Genomic DNA, 22,235 nt, shown 5'->3' on the forward strand with positions numbered 1-22,235 from the left:
GTGCACCTCTACGGTACCTAAGCTACGTCCCTTCCAAATTTCAAGTGCCTACGTTTAGCCGTTTAGGCTGTGCGTTGATATGTGAGTCAGTCAGTTTCTCCTTTTATATACTTAGATTTTTACCTATAACTTAAAATAGAATTAGTCTATAATTTATTTCTTTCAGATGGAAAAGAACACCTTCAACAACCGGAGGGGGTATGGAGCATACTGCACCACGCTGCTTCCACTACGAGTTAATGGATATATTTTACGGCTAGTAGCGTACACCAACGGCTTTACGTGCCCTCTGAAGCACGAAGTCATCTTACTCGGGAATTGAAACCCGACATCCAAATCGTGACCAACGCTCTATCTACTAAACCACAGTTATACTCTTATTGAGATAAGTTCTACCGCTATCAGACACTTATTAGGCAGATTGGGTTTTTTTAGTTTACATAATAGGTATGTATCTATATAGGTACCTACATAAATTTTTTCCTCCTACTTTTTTTCATAGAAATTCGGTACGAAACTGTAATATTTTATGTCCAACTAAATTCGCTTTCATTAAAAATCTGTCACCTAGCCGAACAAAACTTAAAATAAAGGAATGCAAATGCAAGGGACTAACACTTGTAACGTATCAAAATGACACGTGATTCGCTTTATGTCAATTCTTTCGTTTCGGAGAGGGAAGAATTCTATTCTATTACTAGGGTATAAAGCAATTACTAACCTGTTTTCACAAATGCCACCCTCCAGGTTAAAAGCGAAAAGGACCTGGTTTCTCTGCTGCCGCTCCTTTTATGTATTTCAAAATTATTGCAAATCACAACAAAACGTCTAAAGTCACTTTGTTTCAATAACACACCACGCGCGGACACAAAGTCAATCAAAGTTTTTGACCACAATGCGGCACGGTTCTTAAAAACACCAGAAATGTTTTTAATTTAACGGTACCACGAAAATATATTATGCAGCCGCCAAGACGCAGACGAACAATTTGTTACAACGCGATGACACCAGCCAATCAGAGCGCAGCATTTCTTCTAGATTTATGTAGAAAGGTCTCACTAGCGCCATCTCTTGCGCGCCGTCTAGAATCACTAGCTAATGACAAATCAGTGAGCCTCGCGGAAAATTTGAAATGTTTTCTTCAAGTAATTGTGGTGAACTATTACAAAAAAAAAGTATTTACCTCTATAATAGCTTGTAAATTAGAAATAAACTAATATATATGAATGAATTTATACTTATTTGTTTTGTGTAATATAATAATGTTTGTATTTTCTTATTGTAATGGCTGATTTTAAAACTGAATATTTACCTAATAATTGCATTTATTGGCGGTAACTTGTTATTAGCATCGTCTCATGTATAATGTAGTTCATTTAATGTATAATTAGTCTGTAAGTTCTCCAAATAATATAAAATAAAATAAATAATAAATCAACCCAAAATTTAAATAAGTATCTATTATAATTGTAAGTACTTTAAATTATTTTAGTGTAATTGAATTAATAATGTTTTATATCCCTCTATACTTAACGTGAATATCTACTACTTAATTGTAAGTAGGTAAGTTGCAAACAATTTTTATTAGTAAATTAGTATCTTATTTTTAATGGTTTTATTTACACACACATCGGTTTGTCTACGCAAATACTGAAATGCCGTCGGGGGACCAACGCCTTAATGAAGTTACATACGATTACGAACAACGAAAGTTCTTTTTTTGCCGCATAATATGGCATTAATATTGGTCCGGACAAATGAGGAACGGACCGCCTCCATGCATTTTCTAGCAATTTTTACCAACATTTCGAACAAAACTTCCACCTAACAACTTCCTGCGGTAAGAAGGACGCTTCGTAGTTAATTTAATTAACTTTGTTCTTGCGTTCTTACTGTAAAACTGAGTTCTTCTAAGACAGGCAGGTAGATTACATGTCAGATTTCTTCTGACTACTTATTGCAAGAACAATCGAAGGTATTCATTGTTTTAAACTATCGATAGTAAGGCAATACTAGCCATAGATGCGTGCAATCAGCTCGTGACACCAAACACTTCAGAATTCCGATACCGATCCCGCCCGCGTTGTCGACGGTTTCCCTCATTCAGCGCTTATCGCTATCGACCCACTAGGGTCGATTAATTCTTTTAAATGTGGCCCAACTTTATACTGGATGAGAGCCCTCAGTGTTCCCCATTTGTCCGGCCAAGTAGTTGATGCCATCTGCAGCAAATCTACAATAAGTCACGTCAACAAAAAAGTAAGGCAACAGTAGTAGGATCGGAGAGGATTGCATGTCTTTTGATTAAGGATTACGGGTGAAATTCAAATTCAAAAATATATTTATTCCATCAGAGTCGCTAACTCTCTTCAGAGCTTCAAAGACCAGTTACGAGCTCATTGTGATATCCTTATGCGGATATTCTTAGGATATTACTATTACGTATGATGTATTTTATTATATTAAATTTAGTTTATTTTTAGGTATTTATTTCTTGTAATTGCACCATCCCGCATCCAAATTGTTTGTAAATGTTTGTTTCCTGGTAGTGTTTGCTTGGAAGAAATTGCTCTAGAGTGTTATGTCTGATTGTTGAAATTTAGTTCTACGCAATAAAGTATATTTGATTTGATTTTTTGATTTTGATTAAGTACATTGATTGTAAGGGATGGCGTGACGACTTGGACGCTTGCCGGAGGGACTGGCCGGAATACGCACAGGACCGCGAAAAATGGAAAGAGGAGGGGAAGCCTTTGCCCAGCAGTGGGATCTTGTAGGCTAGATTAGATTAGATTTTAGGTAATATTGAATCGTCAAATACATAACGAACGTCTCATCCGCCTTTAACTACTGCAGGTTCTCACAACCTGTATAGCCGGGTGTGAAAATAAAATGCGTTTTATGCTCTTTACTTCCAGCTTAAAATCACAAACTATTACTAGTATTACGTCATTGACATACCCATAACTATCATTACTTATGTATCTAAATATACCGCGTTATCTGCGTATATCCAAGGTTGCTTATTACTGAATTACTTAACTTCCGTCAGAATATTTCAGTGGCTATGAACCGCAGTCCAGCGCTGCACTCTCATCAAATAGCTTCTGAAAGGTACAGTTTTAATCCCATCTGGCTGCAGCTGCTATGGCGAATATGCAGCCAATACTTAAATACTAGAGATAAGTGTAGTAACTAGCATTACGATACTAAGTACTTCCGTTCAAATCCGCACCCACACTATCTCGAAACACATTCTAACATATTTTGTAAACATTATTGTATTTCTTCCATTTATTTGTAGCTACACTGCACACAAACACATATCCGAAAGTCTCGAATTGGATTCCCGGGTAGGAATATAATCACAAAGTAAGTTCGGTTAGGAATTTTCAGGCTTATCACCGATTATCCTAAAACAAGATGATCTGTGCTTCGGAGGGCAGTCATTACGTGAGCCATGTCAGGGGCCTTTTGCGGACCAGGGTAGATCAGTAGGACTAAGATGCTCAACGTGATGAAATTTTGTCACGATCGTTTTATCGATTCTGATGATATAATTATGTCAATTTGTCGATTGGTAAAACCCAATAAGCCCAAATAAGTCATATCGTTCTGTCAAAATACGAACAAAATCACGTGCCATGCATGTTAGGGAAAAAAAATATATCGATTTCGACAAAATTTATTAAATCGATCGATAATTTTATCACGTCTGTCGTTTATGTCACAATAAAAGAGAAACCCTGAAATTGTACATCCACACGATATCCGATCGTATCATAAGGGGGCAACCTTAGATTCTGTAAACACAGTTTAATATTGAAGGTATAAAGTTTAAATTTGATGTGCTTCAGTCAACGGCGGGCAGTAACTAGCCAATATTAATATTAGCTCTGACAGGCTGTATGGAGTATGGACTAACTTGCACCTAGGAAACACGAGTTCGGACTAGTTCGAATATCGTAGCACTGAATACAAAGTGATCTATAATAAATATATAGCTCCTCTGCTGAACTGGGAGGAAAGAAAAAACATAGAATGTGTTCTACTGCCTCTCCTCCCGTGCATGTCGTAAAAGCCGACAAAGGGAAAGCATCCTACGAAATACGATGAATCTATATAGGCGATAGGCTGATCCCCTATCACCACACGGTTTATCATTATCCATCTTAGGACTATGTATCAAAAGTGGCTGCAAATAGTCTTCTGATTATTTGTGGCTCTGCCCACCCTTCGGGGAACATGGGCGTGAGTTTATGTATGTATAATAAATATAAACTTAATGGTAGTTCATAATAGCCGTGGTAGCCCAATTGGTAGAACGCTGGCCTCTCATTTCGCAGGTTTGAATCCAGCACAGTCCTAAACCAATGATTGTCGAATTTGTTTTCGAATTCATGTTTGGATCATAAATTATTATCACGTGCTCAGCGGTGAAGGAAAACATCGCGAAGAAACCCACATTCCCCAGAAATGCATTTTCGGAGGTATGTGACCTGACACGTATTGGACTGGTTTTCCCTTCGCAAGTTGGAACTAGTTGGAAGGTCAGACAGGCAGTCGCTTCTGTAAAAAACTTGACCTGTCAACTCTTCAGGTTAAGTAAGCGGACCCTGTGAGAACAGACTAATCCTAAGGAGATGATGGTAGTTCATAAAAGAGTTGATATTACCTGACTTTTAAAATAGCAACAGTTTTATTTGTTCACACTGGATAGAGAATTAAGTAGAAACACCTTCATCGGTGGGTTCTACGTGATAGTCAGATGGCTTTTTCATGATAGGCGTAGGTTATCGGGCAAGGAGATATTGAGTTATGGTTCATGTGGGTAATTCACATTTCAAAAAGTTTTCTGCGCTCTGTCCAGTTCAAAATGAATATAATTCACTTCGTTTTAGTCCAGAGACCCAGTCCATCGTGACTTTTGATCAGTCAACCTCTTCTGCGTAAGTCCTGGTGCTACTATTGGGAACCACATTTTTTTTTTATATATAATAGGCTCGCGTTTGACCATAATCTCACCTGATGTTAAGTGACGATATGGTCTAGGGTGGATCACGCTTACCCAGCAAATGCCTATTCGCTCCAGCCTTGAAGACTCCCAGATTATAACGACTCGGAAAAACAGACGGCGGCAATCCAGACCTTTGCAGTTCACATCAAAAAGGAACAGGCAAAACGCTTAGATTTCGTTCAATCTTTTTTATGACGTGACTTATTGTAGATTTGCCGCAGATGGCATTAACTACTGGGCCGGAGTCTTTCGTTCAACAATGGGTTATATATACGTACTTAGCTAAAACCTCATTTGACACTTGATATTCAGCCCCGTCAAGTATATTAGTTAAGTAAGTATTTAACATTTAATAACATACATACATAATGACCTCCGTGGTCCAGTGGTTGAGCGTTGTCCTGGACTGAAACCCAGTGGAGACATACCACAAATCACTTTGTGACCCCTAGTTTGGTTAGGTCATTACAGGCTGATCACCAGATTGTCCGAAAGTAAGACGATCAGTGCTTCAGAAGCCGCGTTAAGCCGTTGGTACCGTTTACTACTTCCTGATGTTAGTAAGAGGTCGTTACAAGAGCCTGTCAGGGGCCTTTGGCGGCTCAATAGTAACTCTGACATACTAAGGGTTAATGAGGTTGGTAATCCACCTCACAACCCACACGATAGAAGAAGAAGAATAACATACAACTCACACCCGTACCCTATCACAACCCTATTCTGAAAAATAACATTTTAACAAAAGAAGATCGTTGTATAATTAAAGCACATAATAACAGGTTCTTAACACGTTTAAATGGGGATATGTGACTCCCGATATTTCGACACTGTTGCAAGTGCCATGATCACGGGTCACCCCGTGATCATGGCACTTGCAACAGTGTCATATCCCCATATCGGGAGTCTCGTATCCCCATTTAAACGCGGTAAGAACCCGTTATTATGTTCTTTAATTATGATAATAACCGCGTAAACTTAAAACAATGTATAAGATCGTTGTATTTTGTAGTAAAATAATATATGTACTTTAATTCTAACCAATGTAATGTTGTTTCAGTTTGAGGTTCACCGTAGAATGACGGCTTCAAAGGGCTTTATGCAATGAGATTCAAAGTGGTAATTATTGTCAGTAAAACCACTACGTGCTCGTAGCATTTAGTCTGACGCTTAGGACAAAGGAATTGCCACATTGTATTAGAGTGGATGATGAAAGCAGTTGTTAGGAATATATGCGTGAAACCACCAAACCTCCGGTAGAGCAGCGTGGTGGAGTATGCTCCATACACCTTCCGGTTGATTGAGGGAAGGCCTGTGCCCAGCAGGCTGTTTATGTTATACGCGTCAAATAAAAAAAATGCGTTTCATGTGGTATTAAAGGTATACATTATAGTGGTTTACATGATAAGAACTCATTATGGATTATTATTATGATTAAATGTAAGTTTTTATCGTAAAAAAATAACTTTCATATAAGGGCTTAGTAACTTATATTTAGATATATAATTGCAGTTAAACAATTTAATAATAATTCCAAATAATTTCCAATATGGTAAATTATTAACCTCTATCTCTCTCTTTATTAATCTGAGTGTTTAAAAAAATCTTCAACTGAATAATTATATTTTTGTATGAGGTATGTTTTCAACGTTTTAATAAATTTCTACGTCATTTCGCAAGATGTTATGGCTGAGGAGAAGAAATAACAACAAACTGCAACAGCAGATACATCATCAAGAAGTTTTGTCTTTGACTGCAGTGAGTTTCCAAGCACCAAACGTCAATAACATGTTTCACCGCAAAAATATATTATTATTTTTTTGTCTTTTTGCAAATATCCACACATACACATAACCAGCCTATATACGTCTCACTGCTGGGCACAGGCCTCCCCTCAGTCAACCGGACGGGGTATGGAGCATATTGCAAATATCCAATTGAAACTTATGTATGTATGCTACTAATATCCATACGTTCCAACTGGATATTTCCAAAACAATATATTAAAATCCTTTTCCTGCCTATCATTATAGCGTTATCCCATTAAGTACAGGGTCCGGTTACTACACCTGAAGATTTGACCTTCCGATCCGCCATGGGAAGACCAACCCAATACAGGTTAGGTCACACACCTCCGAAATGCATTTCTCGGGTAAGTTGGTTTACTCACGGTGTTTTCCCTCACCGCACACATGAATTCGAAAACATGTTCAAAAATCATTGGTTTAGTTCTGTGCTGGGATTCGAACCTGCGACGTCAAAGTGAGAGTCAAGCGTTCTTCTAACAAAGCTAGCACGGCTCTTTAAAAACCTTTTTCTCAAGCTAGCGCAATTTAGAGGGAAACAAAAAGCTATTGCGACATAGTCACATCGGGCAGTTGTAAGGAACGACGTTGTTAATGGCGGAGCAATTAGTGCGACCAGAGGCAAGGAAGGGGGGGGGGGCAGAGAGGAGAGGCTCGGAGGTAGCTAAGTAGATAGTGAGGCAACAACGCATTGGGGAAGGCGTGGACAGAACTGTCCCTTTTAGATTCATCATCAATTTAAGAGCGACGCTCTTTTCGGTGCAGCATTTTCCATTTTCCTTTTAGATTAACATACGGTCACGAGCATTAATATATATACACTTTGGTACCATGTCACATTAACTTTTTTGACAAATTGAACTGTAAGTCTCACTAAATGTCAAATATGTTAGTGCGACAGAGTCTTAAAGTGGGTACAATTGCTCATGACAGTACATAAATACTTTTATGTATGAGAAAAATCGGGCTGTTCACAAGGTTCATTCGGGTAGAGAAATACCACGAAAACTTACCAATATGACGCCAAACAGAATTTGTCCAAGCACTCACTTCTGGATAACAATTTAAGTTGATTTTGATTTTACTTTGACAGTTCTAAGTTTAACTCCATCTCTGTCTTTCAAGTATAACGATAATTGGAAGAAAGGACATGTCAAACAAAATATATTTTTTAAACCTGTCTCCAGTTCGGTGATGGATGACATTGAACTTTGATCACCTGAGTCATCTACCGAAAGCAAGGCGATCCGTGCTTCGGGGACACGTTAAGTAGTCCGTGCTGGCTACTATTTAAAGAACGTCTAGGGCCCTGTGCCGAGGTTTTTCTTGCAGCTTCTTTTCCCCGGCTATACAGGTTGTGAGAAGCTGCAGTAGTTTTAGGCGGATGAGACGTTCGTTATGTAAAATTTACGATTCAAAGTGTAACTATGTTACCTACTGAATAAAGATATTTTTGAATTTGAATTAGAATATTTACTTAAGTAATTATTCTGTCGTTATACCAGGCATATCAGGGGCCTTTGGCGACCCCACAGGATTCGAACCAAATTACTAACTACTACAGCTAATCGAGTCAAGTGTAACCCGGCAATAAATAGGTTAGCGGTGAGTGTTCCTGGGAATTTGCATCGAGACGTCTCGCCGGCGTGAAATCGATAAATAAATAAAACATACACCCTCTGAATACATTAATCTAGATAATGCACAGATAGGGTTGCAAAAACAGTTGGGAGTGGGTTCTGTTCGCTGTTGTTGAATTTATTGTAAAGAAAAAACATAAACAACATATATATTGGTCCCCTCAGTCAACCAGAGCGCGTATGGAGCTTACTCCACCACGCTGCTCTACTGCGAGTTGGTTAAATAAACTTCATTAATCCTGAGCGTCGTTGATAAGCCCAATTGCTTCATCCTGAGGCTTCCAGGGGGGAACAAGCGGTATATGAATTAAAATAAAATTTCTTTACTTTTTAAATTTTGTGTTACTACTTTTTTTAAGTCTTTTGTACTAACTTTATATATTCTGGGCCTTAGGGTCTGAAATGAAGGTATTTTATTTTATTTATTTATTTTATTAATTAATTATCAATAAAATAAATAAATTATTAATTTATCATGACATTGACTTGAAATTATTATTATTATTAAATTAGCCTTTAGTTAATGTCTCCTGATTATTTTAGGACATGTTTATGGCCGTAAGACTTCCTCAAATAAATAAGCTCACCACTATAATTATCCCAATGAACCAGAGGTGCATCCATCATGAGATGAACTAAGCACCCACACCTCACTGAGGTTTCTGTTAGACCAACGTGATATGTGGTGAGCCGTAATTAATCATTCATAGAAATGAATATTTTTTCTTTCCCTTTATTTTTTTACTTGCGGCGTGCGTATATGAAACGATTGATGAATGTGGAAGAAGCAAGAAAAGTGTGTCAGTATCGAAGCAAATGGAATTCCATAGTCACTACTTACTCCGGTGGAAAATAGGCGTGAGTTTATGTATGCATATATTCCTCTCTGATACCTGTGCATGTGCAATGTCTCCGAGAACGACACGTCTGATAGAGCGAAGTGGAAGAGAAGTACGAAGAAGGCAGACCCCACCATCAGATGGGAATAATAAATGCTAGGGAGAGAGAGATATATACCTTACGTACGTACGTACGTAAACAGCATATATAAGTCCCACTGCTGGGCACAGGCCTCCCCTCAATCAACCGGAGGGGGTATGGAGCATACTCCTATACCTATATATACCTCTATGATATTATAATTGGGAAAACAAGCAGATTTCTCGGTAAGTGTCCTTTAACAATCAATGATATTCAACAATTTGGTTTGTTTGACTAAACGCAGTGAACCCTAATATTGATCTATGTGAGTGTGCGTACCATAATACATATTGGCAAGTATCTCTGTTGATTAAATTTCTGACCGGAATCCAGGGATGGCATCGCGTTAAATTTGATTGTTCTAAACTTGTGAAAAAAAAGTGACAGCCCTGCTGGATGCATTCATGACTTACATCGTAATGTTATTGGTTAGAATGCCGGCTCCGGCTATTAACCACTGAATTAGACTTTTATAAGTTTGAATTTATGCTTGAATCGTCATCATCATCATCACCAGCCCATTAACGTCCCCACTGCTGGGGCACGGGCCTTCCCTATGGATGGATAGGGAGATCGGGCCTTAAACCATCACGCGGGACCAATGCGTATTGATGGTTATTAATGAATGCTAATGCAGCCGGGACCAACGGCTTAACGTGCCTTCCGAAGCACGGAGGAGCTCGAGATGAAAACTTTTTTTTTGTGGTCACCCATCCTATGACCGGCCTTTGCGAAAGCTGCTTTACTTCAACAATCGCAGACCGAGCACGTTAACCGCTGCGCCATCGAGCTCCTCAAACAGCTGCTTGAATCGTAGATCATTGATGTCGCGTGGTTTCCAGGATTTATTCCCAGTTGACACCTGGTGTCCTGAAGGTTGCCCAACCAGTAAAATGAGGTTTTCAACTTCTTCTATCATGTAGGTTGCGAGGTGGATTACCAACCTCATCAACCCTGGTGTCAGTTTCATTAAATAGTAACCGGGACTAACGGTTTAACATGCCTTCCGAAGCACGGATCATCTTACTTTCGGACAATCAGGTGATCATCATGTCCTAACCAAACAAGGGATCACAAAGTGGTTTTTGTGTTATGTCCCCACCGGGATTCGAACCCGGGACCTCCGGATCGTGAGCCCGATGCTCAACCACTGGACGACCGAGGCCGTTATCACAGATCATATATAATACTAACGTATTATCAACACAAAAGAGTCAACTGGGCACTGAATACATTTTGTTGGTGGCGGACCGTGGGCGTGGTCGCGCCGCCATTTTTTTTTTTTTTTTTTTATTTAATTAGCCATAGTGTCTAGTGTCGAGTACCTACACATTATATTTCAATAGGTATAAAGGTACCTATACTATATAGTCCGTATTTAATCCGACTATCAGAGTGACAGCCCGCTGACGGATGGAGGATTATGGCGATAGAGCCACGGTGAGCCGCCATTGTTTTAAATGATACTCGTTGAATGGGATAACATTTAAATGGGATTACATTGGGACTAGCATTTAAATGCAGTAGTTTATCTTTAGTTGGATTATGTGCTGACATTGTTAACCCGTCGTTGGAGTGGTCTTGGGACACGAGAATGACGTAACAATGTTTGTTGATTTTTATGTACTCCTTCTATCGTGTGGGTTGTGAGTACCAACCTTATCAACCCTAGTGTCAGGGTTACTATTGAGCCGCCAAAGCCCCCTAACATGGCTCACGTAACGACTTAAGTACATCAGTAAGTAGTAACCGGGACCAACGGCTTAACCTGCCTTCCGAAGCACGGATCATCTTACTTTCGGACAATCAGGTGACCAGCCTGTAATGTCTTAACCAAACTAAGATCAGAAAGTAATTATTGTGATATGTCCCCACCGGGAATCGAACGCAGGACCTCCGGATCGTGAGCCCAACGCTCAACGACTTGACCACGGAGGTCGTTTAGGTACTTAATATATTTTTGCTTTTTTTTCTTTCATTTTTCACCCTACAGCCTACCCCTTTGGGGATAAAGGCGTGATGTTATGTTAATTTCATAACTCGGTACATGTTTGTAGTAAAAGCAAATATTATTACGTCCATCATGTTAACATAGTTGACTAGATCGTCATAGACAACGATACGGCTCACCAGCTATCACGTCGGTCTAACAGAAAGTTCGGTGAGCTGTGGGTACTTAGTACAACTTGCGATGCATATACTTCTGACTACCAATTAGGATGTAGTCTTAAGCTTATGTTATGATGTTGGGAGTTGGGAACTGCCCCTTTGCTTTACACCCAGCCGAGGAAAAGTCAATATATATATGAAAACATTATGTATGTACGTAAAAATGTATCTCTCCTTCCGAGAAACTGTGAAAGGCATACTTACAATACAAGAAATAAACATAAATCTTTTTTGGGGTTATGTATACGTTTTTACAATAAAATACCAGATAATATTTTAAATTTGTCAGAAAATAAATTTAAAGCTCATGTGAAGCTTACTTTATGTAAAAAAGCTTATTATAAGATTAATGACTACCTAAATGATAAAAATGTCTGGTATTGAATGTGTTCCTCTAGTTATTAAATAACTTGTAATGTATATCCTCATTGGTTTTTAAAAGATGTGTTGCTGTTGCAGTTTCTTGTCATTTCTTCTCCTCAGCCATAACACCTTGCGTTGCTTCAAAAATGTTACATTGACCTTCAACAAGTTTATCCATGATAATTACGTTGAATAAATGATTCTGATTTCTGATTTCTGAAAGAAATAAAATGAGGAATAAATAAATTAGCTGGTATTCTTGTAAGTAAACGAGTAATATGACGTCACTCCCGCGCAGAGACTGCAGTGAGAGGTGGCGAATTGAATCCCGATAAAGAAGTCCGCTCTAGTAGATTACATGCCCCGGAGTACGAAGGCCACTGCGCACAGTGTGCTCTATGTAAGTGATTTTAGCGTTATGTGTCTTTTGGGGTAGACATAATAAACACTAATTATGTATCGCTGACCTTGTTAAGTGATAAATTAATGATTTTTAGTACTTGAAAACAAGACATTAACAGGAGAAACTTATTCTAAGGTGGGCAAAGGTGGCCTAAAATAAAATTAAAATAACTGAAATAATTTTATAAAAACACGTGGTAATACCTTTAATTAGAAATTGAATAACAAACACACGTGGATAATTCGAAACTTTTCTAACTTGTTATAATAAATTAGTTTGTGAGAAGCAAAGAGAAATGCTAGTAATAATTATTATACATACAGAATGTTAGTGATATCGTACCGAAAACTTTGAGGGATGGTTCAGACCATGTTTCTGAGTTGATACCAAGTGGAATTTCCCGTCGCAAAAGTCATCATCATCGTCAGCCCATTATCGTCCCCACTGCTGGGGCACGGGCCTTCCCTATGGATGGATAGGGAGATCGGGCCTGAAACCATCACGCGGGCCCAGTGCGGATTGACGGTTATTAACGACTGCTAATGCAGTCGGGACCAACGGCTTAACGTGCCTTCCGAAGCACGGAGGAGCTCGAGATGAATACTTTTTTTTTGTGGTCACCCATCCTATGACCGGCCTTTGCGAAAGTTGCTTTACTCCAACAATCGCAGACCGAGCGCGTAAACCGCTGCGCCACCGAGCTCCTCAAAAGCATTGTCTCAAAAGTATTGAACCGAAAATAATTAACAAAGAAAACAGTAAGGTTTTCATGAATTTTCCGACAGTAAATTCCACTTGATATCAATTCAGAATCATGGTCTGGTACATCCCCCTTAGTATTCGTTACTATGTCACTGACACTCTGTTACAGACACGATCGGCCTAATGTCGACTGATACGTCATGCTAATGAGCGTCACAACACTGGCTTATGTATTTTGATAAATTTAACTCGTACATATTGATGTTGATAGGAGCTAGTGATGTGCCGTTCCTGAGAATGTTCCCATTTTGGGAACATCACTAATGAGAGCTGTTGTAAAACATTATTTATGTTGAAATATAATCGCTGATTGGACTGAACTAGACATTCTATTTAATACTAAGGGCGGCATTAATAAACTAACCTCAGCTTCGAGACTGCCCTCATAATCGTGTCAATGTGACAGTTCTTATATAAAAACAGGGACTTTAGATAGATAGATACATAAAATACTTTATTGAGCACAATGGACACAAAATACAGAGATAAGGACAACATAGCATGGTCTTGAGGGCAGTCTCAGCTGAAATTAGTTTATTAATACCACCCTAAGTATTCAGAACTTTGTCTTCTTTCTTTGTTTCTTATTGACTAATTATTGGTAATGAAAACTGACGCGTTCCTTTATTATTAATGTGTTTTAAAAGTTACGAGTACCTAGATGATCTTCAATCTTCGTTTCAGAATTTCAAAGCTTGCACGCTCCATTGCAAACTAGCATGCATACGTACATAGATTCACGCCCGTAATCCCTAATAGGCTGGACTGAGTCACTAGTAGTTTATCAGACAACATGCAGCCACTTTTAAGCTAGTTTCATTCTATATAGTTTTTAATTCTATTGTGCCGATTCGGGCAATCACTAACATAACTCTAACATAATTTGCCAAGACTAAAACTAGCTGCATCTCTTTCTTGCTCTATTGTAAGTGAAGGACGGCACTAGTTTAAGAACTGTCAAACGAAAATTAGGTTAAGTTTGTGTCCGTCAGTATGCTAGTTTCCAACTAGTCAAATCAGTTACTTTTTACAAAACGTCAATACACGAAATTGTTATCGAATTTGTATGAAAAAGCAACCTATGATGTCATAGAAAAACGTGACTAAATGTCGCACTTATTATTACATTTTTCTTGAATAAATTAAGTAGATAAAAGGAATCGTTTTTTGTGACCTTTAAATCTGTCTATATTTAGTAATCAGAAATTCAAAATTTATCTTTTATTTAACCTCACACACGCACACGCATACGCACACGTACACACACACACACACGCACACAAACACGCACGCACGCACAAACACACACACACACACACACACACACAAACACATAATTTATGTATACTGATGCATCGATATACGGCGCATCTTCCGTTCTTTGCTAAAACTGTTTACATTTATAATTGTATGTGGAAGTTTGTAATGGCCTTCCAATTTATATACTTAAGTTTTATTAATACTATTAAGACGCTGTAAATTTCCCGAATAAATAAAATAAAATAAAATAAAACCTAACCTAAAGATTTGACAGGTGTGAGTTTTACAGAAGCGACTGCCGGCGAAACCAGCCCAATACAGGTTAGGTCACACATTTGGGAAACACACGTCTCGGGAATAAGGGTGGGTGTGAGACTGTGAGTTCTTCTAATCCCTTTATCCTCTGTTGATGTGTAGAGTATGATATACCGAGTTTTTTAATTCCCGGTCAACCGAGGGTTGCCAGATCTCTTTGAGCCGCCCTACTTTGCGCTTTCCACACGCACACCAGGTCAGAGCTCATCGGGATTGGTGTTCCACAGGTATTCTAAAGACATGACCACTCCACCGCCATCTCCACAGTTCTGTGTTTGTAAGAGTTTTAGGCCAGATGATCTTTAATATTTGCCATAAACATTTATGGGCATCAGTTGCCTATATTAAAGTAACACTATTAGCGCCTTGAAGTATTCTTCGTAGCTCCACGTGTGAGTGCTGCTAGTCCTCGACACTGATCGATGTGACACAGCAATCTCTACGTGATGGATGGGGCATCCCCACTCCCTTTCATGCCACCAGCTTTAAAATTGCGTAACTACTCACTCCAGCACATGCCAGTTTAAATTACTATTTGGCTGGGTCTTTCAAAGTCTGATATCTATCGTCTCATTTCGGGAAGCAACACATTCTGCCGCCTCATTACAATATGAATTCTCAAAATAAGTAATAACCAGGCTTAAAATGATAGGAAGTAGGAAGAAAGGAAAGAAGAATTTGATTCTGCATAGTAATAATAATTTTGACTAAAACATAGTAGGGCCCCGATACTGACCCCGCCGGCGTGGTCGACGATTTCCCTCATTCAGCGCTTATCGCTATCGACCCTCTGGGGTCGATTAATTCTTTCAAATATTTTTCCTCTCAGACGACGCCCTGAGCCGAGGTTCGCGCCCAACTGGGCACCCTCAGGCCTGTTGTCTTAAACGTTGTACCGGGTGAGAGCCTTCAGCGCTCCCCATTTGTCCGGCCAAGTAGTTAATGCCATCTGCGGCAAATCTACAATAAGTCACGTCAAAAAAAAAACTAAAACATAGCTTTATGTTTACACGGTTATTATCATAATTAAACACATAATAACGGGTTCTTACCGCGTTTAAATCAGGGATATTCAACCCGTCATTCCGTGATCAGGGCACTTGCAACAGTGTCGAAATATCGGGAGTCTCATATCCCTGATTTAAACGCGGTAAGAACCCGTTATTATGTGTTTTAATTAAAACATAGCTGGCAAAGAGCGGGTGTATACACTATGTATTATATGAATTGTGACTCTATATACGCCTCGACCTACCCCTTTGGAGACACAGGCGTGATGCTGTTATGTTATGTTATGATATACTTTTGTATGCAAATGAATCACAATACCATGATGATTCTTATGATCATTCATCAAACATAAGAAAAAATATAAACAACTTGATTAATAACCTAAATATAATTTTGTGATCTCATTAATGAATACGTATTACATTAGCTTATGATTTATTTTGTTATTAACAATGAGAAGAATACGAATAAAGATATTAGGCAATGACTTTACGTAATTCAAATGAATGTTGTTTAGAGTTGCTCTTATATTATCATGATGCGCCCATAAATTTCAGCATATTGGATTAATTAATTATATTTAAAAAATATTATTGACTTTTCGCAAAATGGTTACTTATTTATGAAGCCCTTAATATAAAACCTACCTTTATACAAAGTAGCTAAGGTAATAGGTACGGTAATTATTACTTTACCGTACCTATTACCTTACCTACTTTGTAATTCCATTCATTTCTTATCACATTGGCATAAAATAAAGAATAATACTACGTATAGAACGGCAACTCTCCGCTCTCCACCAGCGACTAACCTAGGTTTACCTCAACCCCCCTCTCGGTCTTACTTTAGTCAATCGTAGATGTCACATGCCCGTGTACGATAACGTCAATGTATAATGGCGCTAATTCCTGTAAATACCATCTAATTTTATTTTAAGTTATATCTGTCATTTTCTTATCCGCCGAAAAGGAAAGGGACGGGTAATCGACAAGCATAAAATTTATGGAACACACGTCAATTTTAAACACAAATCTAAACCAACCGTCTAAAAATTTTACATCAGTACCCATCAGTACAGTAAAATTTTACATAACCCGACACAGTTAAGTAGACAACACGTCAAACGGATTCTATACCAGCGACGTACCTTTTTGATTCGCCCGGGTTATTCATTCATTTACTCATTCTTCCTAAAATTAAGAGCTGTGAATCATCCGTCCCTTTCCTTTTCGACGGATATGAAAATGACGGATATAACTTAAAATAAAATTATGCGGTGCCTGCAGGAATCGGGGCCAATGTCTGTGTAAAACGAGGTGCATTTGTATAAACTGGTTTGACGTTGGTGTAACAGAAAGCTCGGTGAGATGTGGATACTTCATCTTGCGATGGATGTGCCTCTGACTACCCCATTGGAATATAGTCGTGAGCTTATGTTATGCTATATTCAATAATTCCAACGTAAATGATCTAAGTACCCATACCATACCGAGCTTTCTGTTAGATTACCGTGATAGGAGGAGCTCGGTGGCGCAGCGGTTCACGCGCTCGGTCTGCGATTGTTGAAGTAAAGCAACTTTCGCAAAGGCCGGTCATAGGATGGGTGACCACAAAAAAAAGTTTTCATCTCGAGCTTCTCCGTGCGTCGGAAGGCACGTTAAGCCGTTGGTCTCGACTGCATTAGCAGTCGTTAATAACCATCAATCCGCACTGGGCCCGCGTGATGGTTTAAGGCCCGATCTCCCTATCCATCTATATGATGATGATGATGACCGTGATAGCTGGTGAGCCGTATCGCAGTGCACATACATAATATTGCTTACTAAGCGCATAACCCTCTTTTACGTCGCGTAATCGGATAAAAAGACTACCTGTTAGTATGAGATTTTCCCGCTTCACTGGCATTTACATTGTATTGGATACTCTTTCCATATCGACTGTTAAAAATACACGTGGCTCGGAGCCCGGCGGGACGCGGCCGAGCGATAGGGTAATGCAATAAAATCAGACGAGCAGAGAGGCTGGTGCAGACGAGCGCTCGTCCTAAATCGTTTCTTAGCGTTAATAGTACAAACAATGTCGTGAATGCCTTTTTGAAAAATCACATTCTTATTAAAAAAATAAAAAAATATTCTTTATGTCACAAATTTTAGTTACATCGTGGCCGAGACCTTCCATTTCTTTCAATCAATTTCAATTCGGTTAAAATTGACAGCGAATTTTTTAACCGATTAGAAACTAGCTTGTCCGTTGCGAAAAAAATGTCACTTTTAAAACATCACTCAAAGTACACGCTGTACACGTGTTCTAAGCGTAAATAAATCCGTATTTCAGTAACTTTTATTGTTAATTTAATAAAAATACGTCGTGTGAAATACGAATAATTACAATATAATGGACGAGGAAAAATGGGAAACCTATGAAACTAATTTTTTTTTGTTAACTTTCCTATGAAACTAAACTATTGTTTCGTTTGAAATATGTATTATCAAATCAATGTCACCATCTTTTTTTAGTAGTAGGCAGGCAACGAGAAAACTTAATTAAGAGCCCCAACGTGACGTTACTCAAGTTATAAATATTTTGTACTTTTAAATTTAAAAAAAAATATGAAAACATGCATATATTGTGAAATATTCTTCCATTTTTGTATATCTCCTCGAAAACAAAATAAAATCGGTGGGCATTTTATTTGAAATGTTGTGAATTGAATTGAAACTTTATCTATTTATTGTACTAAACTAGACGTTAATAATACGGATTTATATATACAGATTGATTGTTCGTTAGTCGTTTAGCTTATATACTTACAACCTTCCGTTATCAACCCGTCGTTACGCAGCATTAATTTGTGTCTGTTGTATATTTAGATTAGACCCCTGTCCTTGCTCAGTCGGCATTACACTACAAAATAGGCTGTTTTGTCCTTTTTTCTAACATTTTGACCCTGACTGAAGGAAGTCAAATCCCTCAATGAGCGCTTATCGCTATCGACCCACTAGGGTCGATTAATTCTTTCAAATATTTTTCCTCTCAGACGACGCCCTGAGCCGAGGTTCGCGCCCAACTGGACACCCTCAGGCCTGTTGTCTTAAACGTTGTACCGGGAGAGCCTACAGCGCTCCCCATTTGTCTGGACAAGTAGTTAATGCCATCTGCGACAAATCTATAATAAGTCACGTCAAAAAAAGAAGTCAAAAACATGAATAAAATGTAACCTACGTATCATCTGACAATAATTGGGTAGTTTCCTAGGTCAAAGATAAATTATGAAATTCTGATTACTTAATAAAGACAGATCTAAGGGGACAAAAACGTTTTCTTTTTAATTCAAGTCATTTTTTTTTTTTATTTTTCTATATATTATTATAATGTCTTACTATGTATTATTTAATGGACAATTATTACTAAATACAATGTTAATAAAATATATAACATAGTCAAATTAAAAACCTACACTACAATACGTCAAAATACACACACACATATTTTATATATTTCTTTTTTCTATTTAACTTATTTATGAATTTTAATAAAGAAAAATGTAATAATAAGTGCATTTTTCTATAACGACACAGCTTGCCTTTTCATACAAATTCGAAAGTAATTTTGTGTTTCGACGTTTAGTAAAAAGTAACAGTTGAAAACTGCCCTGTTACTATTAGTTCGTGATTTAATTTCGTATTAAGTCGATGACTTTGCAATACTTAATCTTTCGAACGCCGGAACGCGGATCTCGACCAGACACAATGTAAAATCTATTGTGTCTGGTATCTCGGCATATGAGAGGTTAAATTATGGTTGATCGACGGATATTCTTTAACCTTTATTTTATTTAACTTTTATTTGCAAATATCTCGAGACGATCACATGGGTAGCTATTGTACGTACATAGAAAAACTGCCAATTATTATGGATATGCATTAAATGTCTCACTATGACAGACATGACTTACATTACATAATTGATACGACGGAGACTTGTAATTAGCTTTTAGTTAATGCCTGCTGATTATTTTAAGAAATGTTTCTGGTCGTAAGACTTCCTCAAAGTAAATAAATGGGAAGTTGCGACATATATAGTAACACCGCGCCTATTTTGGAATACTTACACAATTATATTTCCATCACCAGTATCAGAGTTCCGAATGAACAATGCGCAGTAACTAAGGTTCCATCGCCTCCTTATATCCTCGTAAGCGCCGTTTTGAATCACATTCGATAAAAGCTTAATTTCTTTCAATTAATTTTAATCCGGGTAAACTAACTTATCTCTTCTCAGGTTTTGTCAACAAAGATCACTTCCGAATGTGATTTTTCAAAAATGTGCTTACATTGTGTTCACTTTAAGGCCACAATATATATTATACTCTCGAATCGAAAGGACGTTCGCTCGTCTGCATTGGCCGCACGTCGGACTATGGCAGTGTTTTCCTTGCATTTGACTTGCATCTGTTGACGCAGGCATCCCCCAGTATGCGGGGCCGTGCGAGTGCGAGAATGCGAGAGAACGCGGGAGAATGCGCCGCATTCACTGCGGTCAACAGAGCTTCGCATTTTTGCCAATTTAAATTGGCGGTCCAGAATGAATTGTAATTACAGTTTAAATTAAAACGTATTATTCGAATGTGAATTTTAAATTGAGTTTGGAATTGAATTTCGCAATTACAATAAAACACGTATTCAGTGAATAGCCGTTTATTTCAAAATTACTGTATTTTGTTTTATTTTTCTTTTTTATAATACTTATATCAGAATAATGAGGTTTGTGAGCAATTGATTTTGGCTTTAAGTATGGTGTAAGTACCTACTATTTACCTATTAATTAGTTAATAAACATTTGAAGCGTAACAATTTTAAACTCTGTTTAGTTTTGGAAAACATTACATTGACTTTTACATTTACGCTTATAATTGTACTTTATAATTTTAAAGTATTTATTATAATAATAATTTGGGCGTTTATTGACTGAGCTATAATTAGGAGAATAAACTATTTTAATCTCATCTCATTTATTATAGCCTATCTAAATATAATACAAACTGTAAGGATTAACTAGGCACATCCCTAGCAATCCCTCCCTTCCGCTTCGTAAAAAAGTCGATCTCATATCAGGCTAGGGTTGTCACCCGTACTTATATTTAAAGTATAATAAAGTTCAATAATCCTGTCAAAATACGAGTATATACACTAACTCATTTGTATAACAGCCATGTTATTATTCAGCCATTTTAAAAAGAAAAAATGTTGAAAAGAAACTGTATTTGTTTTGAAAAGGAAGCAACTAGATGTTAGGATGCGAATTTGGTACATTTACAATAGAGAACTGCATGTTCGTATTGTCTGTGAGATAGAGAGAATGTACTGCCAATTAGTTGTTGTTCAGATAGAAAAAACACTTTGAACAATGTATTGTTTGGACAGTATTTAAGCAGTTTTATTCATTAACCCCTCATATGCCGAGATACCAGACACAATAGATTTTACATTGTGTCTGGTCGAGATCCGCGTTCCGGCGTTTAAAGGGTTAAGGAAAAAACATATTTTATTTTGTTCGAAAAAGTAAGATTATTCCTTGGAGGAGCCGTAAAACACCGCCACCAACACGCAGTGAAGCAGCGTGGTGGAGTGCGGCCCATAACCCCCCCCCCCCCCTCCCCCACCCCTCATCCAGTTTTTTAAGGGGAGCCCAGCAGTGAGGCGTATATAAGCTGTTTATATATGTAATTAACAATGACCACGGGGGTTAAAATGGCCACATCGAAGCAATTCATCTAAGAAAGCATTATTGCAATTTGACATTTGCGCATATAAAAGTAAGTGCGCAATGCAAACAAATGTCAAATAGCAATATTGCTTTCTTAGATAAATTGTTTCGATGTGGCCATTTTAACCCCCCAGCGCCATCAATCAGCACTAAAGCAACGTAGTGGAGTACGCTCCATACTCTGGTTGGTTGAAATACGCTACCGTCACCGCCTCTGCCTGCATTGAGCTTAGAGCCAGCCATTCGTGTTCAATCGATCACTTTAAAAACTCCTCTCCAGCTGAAAGGATTATTCTTCACAATCCCGATTAGAATACGAAGCAGGAAACTTTTAAATCTAGACTCGAAGATTTAAAGTTGAAAATTCTGTTGAAGTTCCTTCGAAAACATTGTTGGGATATATTATTCAGACGTCGCGTACCTATTTTGTACATATAGAACGTAGATAAAGGTGAAATACATTTTTTATTTTTCCACCCATTCATTATCATCATACATAAGAGATATATAAATTATCTTACATAAAAAACAACTTTAACTTTCTGTAGCTAATTGCTACGCTAACGTTACGATACTTGTAGCTAACGTAGCAACTTGCTCCAAACGAAATAATCCAGAACGACAATAGGTACACGATCATTTCATCATCTTACTCAATCATTTATCATTTATTATCTTGATCATTTTATCATCTTAGGGCCTTTGGCGGCTCAATAATAACCCTGACACCAGGGTTGATGAGGTTG

Source organism: Pectinophora gossypiella, chromosome 20 (genome assembly GCF_024362695.1).
Source record: "Pectinophora gossypiella chromosome 20, ilPecGoss1.1, whole genome shotgun sequence".
NCBI classification, from domain to species: Eukaryota; Metazoa; Arthropoda; class Insecta; order Lepidoptera; family Gelechiidae; genus Pectinophora; species Pectinophora gossypiella.